Genomic DNA, 13,599 nt, shown 5'->3' with positions numbered 1-13,599 from the left:
CTAGCCTTTAATGGCTGTCCACAGGCACACTTGAATAGTTTATAATGTTCTGACCTTGAAGAGACTGTCCTTTTTCTTTTCTAAGGCTTCCAGAACAAAGAGGAGGCTTGCATGTTTTTGTCTCAGGCTCTAGCCTTTTTCTCCAAGAGCCATAAATAGTGGACGTCTGGGCCCAGTTAGTTCACTGTTTGTACATTGGAAGGACTATCCACCAGCATGACGATGCACCTTCGTCAGGAACTAATGCGTTTCTAGTTTTCCGTTGTCTTATTTAGACAATATGCAGGCATGGCCTTTTGGAAGAAGTCTTACTCTTGTGATATATTGTAAAGAAATGGCTCCCTGTTGCAGTTACCCCCCACTTTTTGCCTGATACTGATGCTGACTTGACTGAGAAGTGTGCTGGGACCCTGCTAACCAGGCCCCAGCACCAGTGTTCTTTCACCTAAAATGTACCATTGTTTCCACAATTGGCACAACCCTGGCACCTAGGTAAGTCCCTTGTAACTGGTACCCCTAGTACCAAGGGCCCTGATGCCAGGGAAGGTCTCTAAGGGCTGCAGCATGTCTTATGCCACCCTAGGGACCCCTCATTCAGCACACACACTGCTTGCCAGCTTGTGTGTGCTGGTGGGGAGAAAATGACTAAGTCGACATGGCACTCCCCTCAGGGTGCCATGCCAACCTCCCACTGCCGGTGGCATAGGTAAGTCACCCCTCTAGTAGGCCTTACAGCCCTAAGGCAGGGTGCACTATACCACAGGTGAGGGCATATGTGCATGAGCACTATGCCCCTACAGTGTCTAAACAAAACCTTAGACATTGTAAGTGCAGGGTAGCCATAAGAATATATGGGCTGGGAGTCTGTCAAAAACGAACTCCACAGCTCCATAATGGCTACACTGAATACTGGGAAGTTTAGTATCAAACTTCTCAGAATAATAAACCCACACTGATGCCAGTGTTGGATTTATTAAAAATGCACACAGAGAGCATCTTAGAGATGCCCCCTGTATTTTACCCAATTGTTCAGTGTAGGCTGACTGGTTCCAGCAGCCTGCCACAACCGAGACATGTTGCTGGCCCCATGGGGAGAGTGCCTTTGTCACTCTGAGGCGAGTAACAAAGCCTGCACTGGGTGGAGATGCTAACACCTCCCCCAGGCAGGAGCTGTAACACCTGGCGGTGAGCCTCAAAGGCTCACCCCTTTGTTCCAGCACCGCAGGACACTCCAGCTAGTGGAGTTGCCCGCCCCCTCCGGCCACGGCCCCCACTTTTGGCGGCAAGGCTGGAGGAAATAATGAGAATAACAAGGAGGAGTCACTGGCTAGTCAGGACAGCCCCTAAGGTGTCCTGAGCTGAGGTGACTCTAACTTTTAGAAATCCTCCATCTTGCAGATGGAGGATTCCCCACTAGGATTAGGGATGTGACCCCCTCCCCTTGGGAGGAGGCACAAAAAGGGTGTACCCACCCTCAGGGCTAGTAGCCATTGGCTACTAACCCCCCAGACCTAAACACACTCTTAAATTTAGTATTTAAGGGCTCCCCTGAACCTAAGAATTTAGATTCCTGCAACTTACCGAAGAAGAAGACTGCTGAGCTGAAAACCCCTGCAGAAGAAGAAAGAAGACACCAACTGCTTTGGCCCCAGTCCTACCGGCCTGTCTCCTGCCTTCTAAAGAACCCTGCTCCAGCGACGCTTTCTCCAGGACCAGCGACCTCTGAATCCTCAGAGGACTGCTCTACTTCCAAGAGACCAAGAAACTCCCGAGGACAGCGGCACTGCTCCAAAAGAACTGCAACTTTGTTTCGAAGGAGCAGATTTAAAGACCCCTGCAACTCCCCGCAAGAAGCGTGAGACTTGCAACACTGCACCCAGCGACCCCGACTCGACTGGTGGAGAACCAACACTTCAGGGAGGACCCTCCGGCGACTCCGAGTCCGTGAGTAACCAAAGTTGTCCCCCCTGAGCCCCCACAGCGACGCCTGCAGAGGGAATCCCGAGGCTCCCCCTGACCGCGACTGCCTGAACTCCCTTTCCCGACGGCTGGAAAAGACCCTGCACCCGCAGCCCCCAGCACCTAAAGAAACGGAACTTCTGTGCAGGAGTGACCCCCAGGAGGCCCTCTCCCTTGCCCAGGTGGTGTCTACCCCGAGGAGCCCCCCCCTTGCCTGCCTGCGACGCTGAAGAGATCCCTTGATCTCTCATTGACTTCCATTGAAAACCCGACGCGTGTTTGCACACTGCACCCGGCCGCCCCCGCGCTGCTGAGGGGGTACTTTCTGTGCTGACTTGTGTCCCCCCCGGTGCCCTACAAAACCCCCCTGGTCTGCCCTCCGAAGACGCGGGTACTTACCTGCTGGCAGACTGGAACCGGGGCACCCCCTTCTCTCCATTGAAGCCTATGTGTTTTGGGCACCTCTTTGACCTTTGCACCTGACCGGCCCTGAGCTGCTGGTGTGATAACTTTGGGGTTGCTCTGAACCCCCAACGGTGGGCTACCTTGGACCAAAAACTGAAGCCTGTAAGTGACTTACTTACCTGTGAAAACTAACAATAACTTACCTCCCCCAGGAACTGTGAAAATTGCACTAAGTGTCCACTTTTAAAACAGCTTATTGTGTTTTATGTAAAAAGTATACATGCTAAAGTAATGATTCAAAGTTCCTAGAGTACTTACCTGCAATACCTTTCAAATGAGATATTACATGTAGAATTTGAACCTGTGGTTCTTAAAATAAACTAAGAAAATATATTTTTCTATAACAAAACCTATTGGCTGGATTTGTCTCTGAGTGTGTGTACCTCATTTATTGTCTATGTGTATGTACAACAAATGCTTAACACTACTCCTTGGATAAGCCTACTGCTCGACCACACTACCACAAAATAGAGCATTAGTATTATCTCTTTTTACCACTATTTTACCTCTAAGGGGAACCCTTGGACTCTGTGCATGCTATTCCTTACTTTGAAATAGCACATACAGAGCCAACTTCCTACATATATGGAGACACAAGAAACTTACCTGCCCTGTCAAAAAAGGAGCTGCATTACCCGCAACAAGATTATTTGACGCTATGAATATCTGAACAAGGCCCTTTTGACTAATGAATCTGCTTGCAGGATGTTTCAAGGAATGGAGGCTGCCGAGCGCCACAAGATCCTTGCATCCAAGTTAACTTAAAGAAGCAAAGAGCAGACTAGAGATGACTCCTGGATCTTTATTTCTAAGCATGAACTGTTCCCAATCTGCATTTTGCCATTAGGATGTGCATTGCAGTCCAGCCCTGTTCCTGAGCTCAATGAAGGCCCAGTTTACAGTGTGAAATGGTGACGTTTTCAGCTTATCTTGGTGCCCCTGTCATTAAAAAAATTAACCGTAATTAGTTATTTGAGGTATGTGCCTGTATGATTGGTAACCCAGGAGGGACTTCATAGAGATTTCTGATCCACTAATAACATCTGTTGCCTTGCTTAAAACTAAACATCAAGTTGACGAAGTTTGGGTACCTTGTTGCGGTGGGGGTCTTTTGTGTTCAGGGGTTTCTTAACATTTTGTAAAGGGAAACTCGACCGCCAGTCTTTCGGACCATGGGATCATCGAGGCAGCGCCTTTGGAAAAAAAGGACTCGCTTATAGCAAGGTTCCTAAATTGTGTGATTTTTTTTATTTGCCCTTTGTGTCTCGTAGATTGGGGCTTTGAAGGAATGTTTGTAAACACTGTTATTAAAAGCCCTTATAAGGACAAAGTTGTTAGTTGAAAGTGACCTTTGAAATGCTTTGTTGCCACTTTTTTGGGGGGTTGTTTGGCACTAGAAAACAATTTCTGATTTATCGCAGATTCCCAAGCGTGTTCCACTGGAATTTCATTTGCTATAGAATTACTGTATTTGAAATGCTAGTGCATCGCTTGTGTGCCCTAAAAAGTTCAAATGTTATTTTCGCGTAGTCCACATTGATCTCCATGATTTTAATGCTTAAGGTGATCTGGGACCTGGAACAGCTGGTCTAGTGGCCTGTTCATGTTTGCAAACAAGGCAGAGACCCAGGGGTATATAGGCTCAGACCATTTTTACCCTAAAAAAAAGGTGGGTGGAAAAGGCCAACACATCTGGACATTTTCCTGGCAGCATGTTGTGAAAAGGCTGATGTAAAAGAAAGGTCCAAAAAATCCAACCCTCCCCCCCTGCCCCAATAATACATTCGTAGCAACTTCCAGAGTTTTTACACATTGATGGATACCAGATTTTGGCTAACTGTCTTAAGATGTTATATGACAAGCAACTGAAGAACCCAGCAACGAAAAATTGCAACACGGGCAATACCAAGTTCTGTTGTATAGGTATTCTCTTGTTGCAAATGGTCATTATGAATGTAGTGATCGCTATTGCATTATAAATTATTCCCACTTGAGAGAACCCCAGGCAGACCAAAAGGGATGCGAAGCAATTAAGGATGGGTCTGCAACGCTAGAGTGTTTTTAATAACTCCTGGGTAAAATAAAAATGCTGTACGTTACCCAATAGAAAGCTGTCACCTGTTACGGCATAGCACCTGAGCGGTGAAAACAAACAATCGTTGCCCATAAAATGTTGCTTGCCAATACTGCCCATCAGGTTGTTGGTCATACTTAGTTTTTAATACTGAAGAGGTCCTTGGTTGCCTAAAAACAAAGGTCTTCCCATATTTTTAAGTCCTGAGTTTCTCCTCAAACATATGAAGGACTCCACATTGACATCTATTAGACCATTCTTAAGTTGGTGCTAGTTCTGCCTCAATATTGTGGTTGCCAGACTGACATCTGGGAAGATGTGTTTTCAAATCTCCCACCTTCAAGTCTTCATTTTTTAAGCAAATGCCTAAACAGCTCTCATTTCTCCCTGTATTGTCCCCATGCCTCGTACTCCACTTCAGTGGCCCCTCAAATGAAGAGTCTTTGCTTTCCTCACTTTCTTCTGTAATTCACCGTGGAATCAAACGTCATTTTTCCTGAGACATTGCACTTTATTTCAGAGCAGAAAACTTGGATTTGAAAGCCATGCCAAAAGGGGCACTTTCCTACAGCTGCCTTCTCGATAGCCTCAGTGCGCTGATAATGGCATCGCACATTGCGCTCTGTTTCGGATGTATTTCTTCATAGTGTCCAGAAACCCTGCCAGTAAAAGGACACATTGTACTCCATTCTTTTAGAAATTCTTGCACATCTTTTTTGAAGTCTCTGTAATTATCACCTCCCCTTTCAATTGAAAGGCCTGAATTCCTACCAAGGAGTCCTTTGATTACCACATTTGCATTTTGGAGAAAAAGTGATCTTTTGCTTTGACTGTGCAACTTGTTTTTAATATTCATCCTTGAGAGCAGACAAACTTCAAGATTCCTCTTTCTCAGTTTATCCGTTGCGGTTGTCTGTCTGAAGTCCTGCATGTAGCTCCACCACACCCCTATAGGGCAAACCATTCCTGTGAGCCAACACGGACTCGAACGCTGGCATCAGGTTCCACATAGTGGGATATTGTTGTGTAGCAATAGTTCATGGATGTTTCTTCTGGACAGCTGTCTGTCCAAGGCCTTCCACACCTGTTGGTAATTTGCATTGAACATCTGTCTTTAACCTCCAAACTGGTGCAACCTTTGTCAGTGAAATTGTGGCCAGAGGTGCAAGGTCCCTAGGGGTGGGCGCGGGGTGGTTTTTTAACTCTGCAGATATGGCCTCAGTTCCTAGCCTTGCCTTCTCAATTCCTCTTCCATCTAGCACCCCACTCCCAAGACCCAAAAAAGTTGCAGGCCACAATTTAGAGGTTCATTAGAGTTTGGAAAAAAGACTGCAATCTTGAAGCCTATCTAGTTTCATCTGGTGTGAGCTCGAGTAAATAATGGGTTTGGTTCATCAGTGGGCTGACACCTATTCTAAAGACAAATCTTGTGGTAAAGTGGATCCTTGTTAAATTTAGGTTCAGAAATATATCTATTTTTACCACTGCAGAAACATGTGTTCTTGCCGCAATATTAGCTGTGTATGTAAATAAGGACCTCTTTGTAAATAACAAACCTCTACCTTGAATATGGTTATCTGATACAAAAAAAAACTGTGTGTGGGATTGTGTGTGTATATGTGCTCCACAGTCACATAAATGGGTAGGACTAATTGTCAGAAATTAAGATTCCATAGATTGAAACCTATAATAAGAATTTCTCCAGTATTGAATCTTTCATAGATTCACATGCTTGAATCATCCCCGTCGTCTAGGTGGGAGCCTCACGGTAACCTTAAATACACATAGAAGTAAACTTTACACACTAGGCCCCAATGGCCCACCTAGGTTCTATTATAGCCTATCCATGTCCTTTGTAAAAAAATAAATAAAAAAAAAAAAAAAGACCCAAAGTTGAGTCACAGCCAATCAGGCGTCCACACCCTCTATAACACTCCCAACAGAGGCTCTTTCACTCAGATTTTCTAAAGCACGTCGTGTGAAGGGAGTCTCCCTGAGCTCTGCGTTTACCTTTCTGACAGGATTTTTTCTCTCAGAAAATTTCACCTTTGCAATTTCAGTATGTCTCAGCAGACTAAGAAGGGTCTGTTTAGGGATTGTGGCAGTTGTGGGAAGAAGAGACTTCATGTTGATGACCCCCACAAAAAGTGTATCGACTGCCTGCATCCTGACCACAAGGTGAGAGACTGTAAAATCTGTTGCACCTTTAGTCAGAAAACCCTCAAAGACCGTGAGGGTAGACTTCTTTTGTGGCTGCAGAGACAGAAGGCCATGGAAAACCCATCATCAGATGAGAGTGAAACATCATCTCGCTCCCTCAAGTGACCTGGGGAGAAAGGAAGACTACCTGAGGAGCCACAGAAGAAAGTGGCTAAAAAGTCAAAAGTATACATCTGTGGAGAAGCAGGGGCGCAAAGAGCCTGCTACCTCCAGGTCAGAGACCCAGGCAAAACTCTTCAAAAAGGTTCACTCCGAGCCTACGACACCTGTGGGGGAAAAAAGGAACCCACAAGAAGTGACTCTCTGTCCCTGTCGCTGGCGAGGGATCCGGTAAGACCTTCCTCTGATGCTCCCAAGAAACGCCTGTCGATGACGACCCCGTCGACGACTGTTGACGGTCACGGCGACGACAATAACGTTGACGTTTATTACGGCGGTATCTCTGATGATAGTAACATCAACACCACTTTCATCGACGATGATTATTACCGCTAAAATCTTCAAGAAGGCATCGTCGACGAAGGCCTCGTCGACGGCGGAAGCCTCGATAGTCCATCCGTTGACGACGACACTACAGTTGACGAAGCACCTGTCCATGAGGATAAAGAAGGCGCCGTCGGTGAGACAACCGTCGCCGAGAAGCCCGTCGGCGAGAGACCCGTGACGACGGAAGAGTCGTCTGCAAGAGAACCGTCGACGACGACTCCACAGTCGACGAGGGGACTTTCGACGACGAAAACTGAACTGTTGACGACAAGGATGGAAATTTCGTCGGCTCAATCGTCAGCCATGATGCCCTCCTGTGGGGATTTTGGAGTGCAGCACGATTTGGCAAGGTTCCTCCCTCTTTCCTTTATCACCACAGGAGAAAAAACATCAGCCAATTCTTCCAAGGCATACTTCTCCAAGCAAGGTCTTGCCATACCCCCCGCAGCATCTCCTGGATGATGATGATGAGGACATTTATTCCCAGGATGACAGAATGTTTGGTGCAGCCAGTAGTCCATCTCAGCTGCATGTAAAATGGCAGGACTTGGATGAGGAGGAGGAAGGGCAGGAGCATCCCTATTATTCAACTACATACAAACGTGACTCTTCATACCCAACGGGCGAACAATAATCTTCTTTCCCCATGCCTAGGTCATTGGTGACGGATCTCCAGGGTATGCTAAAGAACTACTATTGGCGTTTTCCACTGTCGACGCCTGTAACTCCATCCAGGCCTTACAGTCAGCGGACACCTATGCAAACCCCCATGACCAGTCTCCTTGGAACACAGCACAGAAGCTTCCCATTGGTTCCCCAACCACAGGATGACCATATCTCGACGGATGACGAGAGGGAAGAAAGGGAGATAATGGTGGCGGCTCCTAGTGAGTGGGATGACTACCTCATTCCCACACTGTCACTGCAGCCGGCAGGACCGGTTGATTAACCCCCTGAGGACATCAGGGGTTTTCACAATTTAATGGAAAGGGCGGCCAAGAGATTAGACTTGCCTATTATTTCTCAGGATACAGATTGTTTCTTATATGACTTCAAAAAGCCGTCAAGGAGATCAATAAGAGCGATCCCGATAGTGGATTTCCTATGGCAGGAGGGGTTGAAGGCAATGAAAAATCCAGCGACAGTGCTTTCCCAAATGCCAAGGCTGGAAAAGAAGTACAAGGCCCCTGATAACACTCCAGCCTGCTTAGTATCACAACCGAAGCCGGATTCTGTAATATCTCAGGCGGCGCAGCGTCGATCTAAAAACCCTTTGGCACCTATTGCAGCGCTTCCAGACAAGGACGGGAGGAGATTGGACAATATTGGTAAGAGATTTTCCTCAGTGGCGGCGATCACGGTAAAGGCTGCTAACTCCTTGGCCATACTAGGAAGGTATGATCGCCAGATGTGGGCGGACATGTCTGCTTATATAGATCTCTTGCCTGATGATGTCAAGGTGGAAGCAAAGAAGGTGCTGCAGGAGGGTGAGCGGTTTGCGGCGGCGGTCATTGACTGCGCAATAGACATTTCCTTAACAGGATTCCGACAACTCGCGGGAGCAGCGGTCTTACGTAGGCAGGGGTGGCTCAAGTCTACATCCTTCCGTCCGGAGGTCCAGAGCCATATTCTGGATATGGCATATGATGGTAAAGTCTGTTTGGGAAGCATGTGGATGACATGCGACAGCCCATCAAAACGGATACTGATACGGCAAGATCACATGGTACCTTGCAGTACCGGAAGCAGCCCTTTTGTGGGGCAAGGGCTAGAGGAAGTTATTCCTTTCGAGGTGGCTTCCAACAGTACAGACCCCAGTATCAGTCCTCTTCGACAGGGCTCAGGCAGCAATACAGCCAGCCTCAGCAGCATTATCGATTGCCACCTACTGCTGCATATAGGCACCCAGCGAAGGGAAGGCCGGCGCCACGGGGAAGAGATACCGGCAGAAAACAATGACCAGCTAGCCATACCAGCTTCTTACGCTACCAGGGGGTCGAAGATAGGGGGTTGCATCACTTCTCACTTCCTTCGTTGGAAAGCCATAACATCAGACAGGTGGGTGTTGGATGTAGTGGCCAGAGGGCATACTCTGGAGTTCATACAGAAACCACCGGACGTCCCTCCGTTGGGCCCTCCACGATTAACCCAACTCCTCAAGGAAGTACAGGTGATGCTACGCAAGGGCGCAATAGAGCTGGTCCCTGCTCCTCACAGGAACAAGGGGTTCTATTCACGCTTCTTTCTGGTGAAGAAACCTTCAGGAGACTGGCGCCCCATTCTGGACTTAAGGTCACTAAACAAGTTTCTGAAGAAACAATTGTTCAGGATGGTAACACTGCTGGACATCTTGCGCCTACTGAGTACCGGAGATCATATGGCATCCCTAGACCTCCAGGATGCGTATTTCCATGTTCCAATACACCGCAACCATCGAAAATTTGTCAGGTTCAAGGTGGCTGATATGCATCTGCAGTTTCGGGTCCTTCCTTTCGGTTTGAAATCAGCCCCAAGAATTTTTACAAAGATGCTGGCTCCAGTGGCAGCTCACCTCTGCCAGTCGGGCATGCAGGTGTTTCCCTATCTCGACGACTGGCTCATCAAAGCACCCTCAAAGGCTCAGGCGGTGTGTCACATCTCTGCCTGCCTCCAGTTGTTCGAAGACCTAGGGCTTACCATCAATTACCGGAAGTCACACCTTCTCCCCACACAGACATTGAATTTCTTAGGAGCGGTACTAGACACTGTCCGCAGCAGGGCGTACCAGTCTCAAGAAAGGAAACTAAAGCTGAACACGTTAGCCCACTAGCCCTCGGGACAAAAAAGTGCATTTCAGTTTGCACCTACAAGTCATTGCTGGGAATGATCTTGTCATGCATTCCACTGGTTCCAGACTGCAGACTGTATATGCGACCCCTACAAGAGCAATTGGACGCTCAATGGTGCCAGGTACATGGCTTAGTCGGCGACACTGGCAAATTCCAGAGGTCTCACGTTTCTTCATCAGGTGCCCCGCTATATAGTGACGACGGATGCTTCCCTCAAAGGTTGGGGTGCCCACCCCCAAGATCTTCAGATCAGCGGATCCTGGGCTCCAAAGGACAGTCAACTCCACATAAATCAGCTGGAGCTCAAGGCAATAGATTTTGCTCTAAAGGCTTTTTTTACCAAGGCTTCAGGGTTCGAATGTCTTAATCAGGACGGACAATACTACAAGCATGTTTTATCTAAACAAGCAGGGTGGCACAAGGTCTCTACAGCTCTCGCAGCAGGCTCAGAACATCTGGAAATGGGCCATAGCGCACAACATTTCTCTAAAGGCAGAGCATGTGCCAGGACAGACCAACATGCTGGCAGATACCCTGAGCAGGACAATTCTCCCCTACCACGAGTGGGAACTGGACCAGGAGGTCCTCGGCCAACTCTTCCAGTTATGGGGCAGACCAAACATCGATCTGTTTGACACACTTGAGAACAAGAAATGCCCTTACTATGCAAGCCGGCTTCTCCAGAGAGGGTCGTGGGGGAATGCGTTTTCGATGAGATGGTCCAGGGTTTATGCCTACGCTTTTCCTCCGATCCCACTGATACCGAGAGTCATCAGCAAGATGAAGGCAGAGGGTTGTCCCCTCATATTGATAGCACCCAGGTGGCCCAGACAGGTGTGGTTCACTGAACTCCTGATACTCTCGGAACAGCCACATGTGCTACTCAGACGGAAGCCATCCCTGTTGACAATGCACCGGGCCAGGTCAGACATCCGGACCCATCATCTCTCCACTTATCGGCCTGGCTCCTGAGTTCCATGAGTACGCCAGCGTAAACATCTCTTCAGAATGTAGGGAGATTCTAGCCAGGGCTAGGCCGGACACTACCAATAGGACCTACAGGTTGAAATAAAAGCGTTTTGTGTGTGGGGTGTGCAGCCGAAGGGATCCAACCTATTTCCTCTTCCAGAACAGATACTACCGTATTTGTTGCACCTGGCAAAGTCTGGACTCTCTCGTATTCCTCCATCCTGGTGCAAGTGGCGGCAATTTCGAGATACTGCAGGTCTCAGAATACGGTCTCCTTATATTCCACCAGGATTGTGAAGCAATTCCTGAGAGGCCTGTTTCGTACTTTTCCACCGGTGCGGAAGCCTCCACCGTTGTGGTCCCTAAATGTGGTCCTGGGGCAGCTCATGAAACCCCCTTTTGAGCCGATCCACAGAGCTGAATTAAAGTTCATTTCATGGAAAACTGCGTTATTGCTGGCTCTTAGTTCGGCTAAGAGAGTAAGTGACATCCAACCTATTTCCTCTTTTCCAGAACAGATACTACCGTATTTGTTGCACCTGGCAAAGTCTGGACTCTCCTATTCCTCCATCCGGGTGCACGTGGCGGCAATTTCGAGATACCGCAGGTCTCCGAATACGGTCTCCTTATATTCCACCAGGATTGTGAAGCAATTCCTGAAAGGCCTGTTTCGTACTTTTCCACCGGTGCGGAAGCTTCCACCGTTGTGGTCCCTAAATGTGGTCCTGGGGCAGCTCATGAAACCCCCTTTTGAGCCGATCCACAGAGCGGAATTAAAGTTCATTTCATGGAAAACGGCGTTATTGTTGGCTCTTAGTTCGGCTAAGAGAGTAAGTGACATCTAACCTATTTCCTCTTTTCCAGAACAGATACTACCATATTTGTTGCACCTGGCAAAGTCTGGACTCTCATATTCCTCCATCCGGGTGCACGTGGCGGCAATTTCGAGATACCGCAGGTCTCAGAATACGGTCTCCTTATGTTCCACCAGGATTGTGAAGCAATTCCTGAGAGGCCTGTTTCGTACTTTTCCACCGGTGCGGAAGCTTCCACCGTTGTGGTCCCTAAATGTGGTCCTGGGGCAGCTCATGAAACCCCCTTTTGAGCCGATCCACAGAGCGGAACTAAAGTTCATTTCATGGAAAACAGCGTTATTGCTGGCTCTTAGTTCGGCTAAGGGAGTAAGTGACATACAGGCATTAACCATCAAGGAGCCTTTTCTTCAGTTCAACACTACTAGCGTAATTCTGAAAACAAATCCTAAGTATATTCCGAAGGTGCCCTCAACTTTCCATTTGAATGAACCGGTTATCTTGAAAACCTTTTTTCCTAATCCCCAGACAGTGGCAGAAAGGGCATTACATTAGTTGGATATTAAAAGGTGTCTGAAGTTTTACCTGCAGAAGACTCGGAGCATACACAAATCTGACCAGTTGTTTGTGGGCTTTGGCGACGCAAGGAGGGGCCTTCCAGTATCCAAACAGACCGTAGCCAGGTGGATTGGCCTGGCGATCCAATTCTGTCTTATTCAGGCTGGTAAACCGCTCCACAGCAGGTTAAAGGCCCATTCAACAAGGACGGTAGCCACATCGGGCTGCACTCTTCGCAGGGGTGCCCCTGCAGCATATTTGTAGAGCGGCCACATGGTCCAGCCAACATACGTTCACGAAACACTACTGTCTCGAGGAGATGAATAACATGGACACAGCGGTGGGGCAAGCAGTGTTGAGGCATTTATTTCGTTAAGGTGAGCCTCTTGGGTCACCCCACCTCCGCAAACAAGGTAGGTGAGCAATGGTTCCTTATTCTAGTCAAGGTTTAAAAAAAATCTATTTTTAATGATTATTGTAGTTGTTGGTTATAGTAGCAAGCTAGATACTAATGTAATGCGGGGATCTATGCTTATTATGCCTGATTGTTATTTTCAGATCAACATTGCTACGTTGCCATTGAACACTAACTGGAGGTACTGTTACTCTTATTACTATTGTTATTCTTATGCTTCTGCTTATAAGGGTAGAGCTACATGCCTACTTAATCAATGTTACTGCTTGCTACTCTAATTCAAGCATATGGATCTATGAAAGATCCAATACTGGAGAAGAAAATGTGTTACTTACCTGTAACTGTGGTTCTCCAGTATTGGTATCTTTCATAGATTCACATGTGACCCGCCCTCCTCCCCTCAGAGGCTCCCCTTCTAGATGAACTCTTAACTTCACACTCGTACTAGAAAATCTGAGGGAAAGAGCCTCTGTTGGGAGTGTTCTAGAGGGTGTGGACGCCTGTGGCTCAACTTTGGGTCCTTTTTTACAAAGGACCTGGATAGGCTATAAAATAACCTAGGTGGGCCATTGGGGCCTAGTGTGTAAAGTTTACTGCTATGTGTATTTAAGGTTACCGTGAGGCTCCCACCTCGACGACGGGGATGATTCAAGCATGTGAATCTATGAGAGATACCAATACTGGAGAACCACAGTTACAGGTAAGTAACTAATTTTCTTAGTACCTAAGTTGAGTAAAGTGGCTTTTCACTTGGAATGCATTGGTATTGGCAACTTTAGACATTGGTGTTAAACTTGAACTTATACAGGATAT

At 47.4% G+C, this 13,599-nt stretch overlaps 1 protein-coding gene across 2 annotated transcripts in view; it reads left to right on the top strand.

Moving 5' to 3' along the window:
- Positions 1 to 13,599, top strand: part of SNX27 (sorting nexin 27) — a 159,754-nt gene that overhangs the window by 123,618 nt on the left and 22,537 nt on the right. The window lies entirely within an intron of this gene.

This window comes from Pleurodeles waltl, chromosome 12 (assembly GCF_031143425.1).
Source record: "Pleurodeles waltl isolate 20211129_DDA chromosome 12, aPleWal1.hap1.20221129, whole genome shotgun sequence".
Classification (NCBI taxonomy): Eukaryota; Metazoa; Chordata; class Amphibia; order Caudata; family Salamandridae; genus Pleurodeles; species Pleurodeles waltl.
This window is presented reverse-complemented; position numbering and strand designations above follow the sequence as displayed.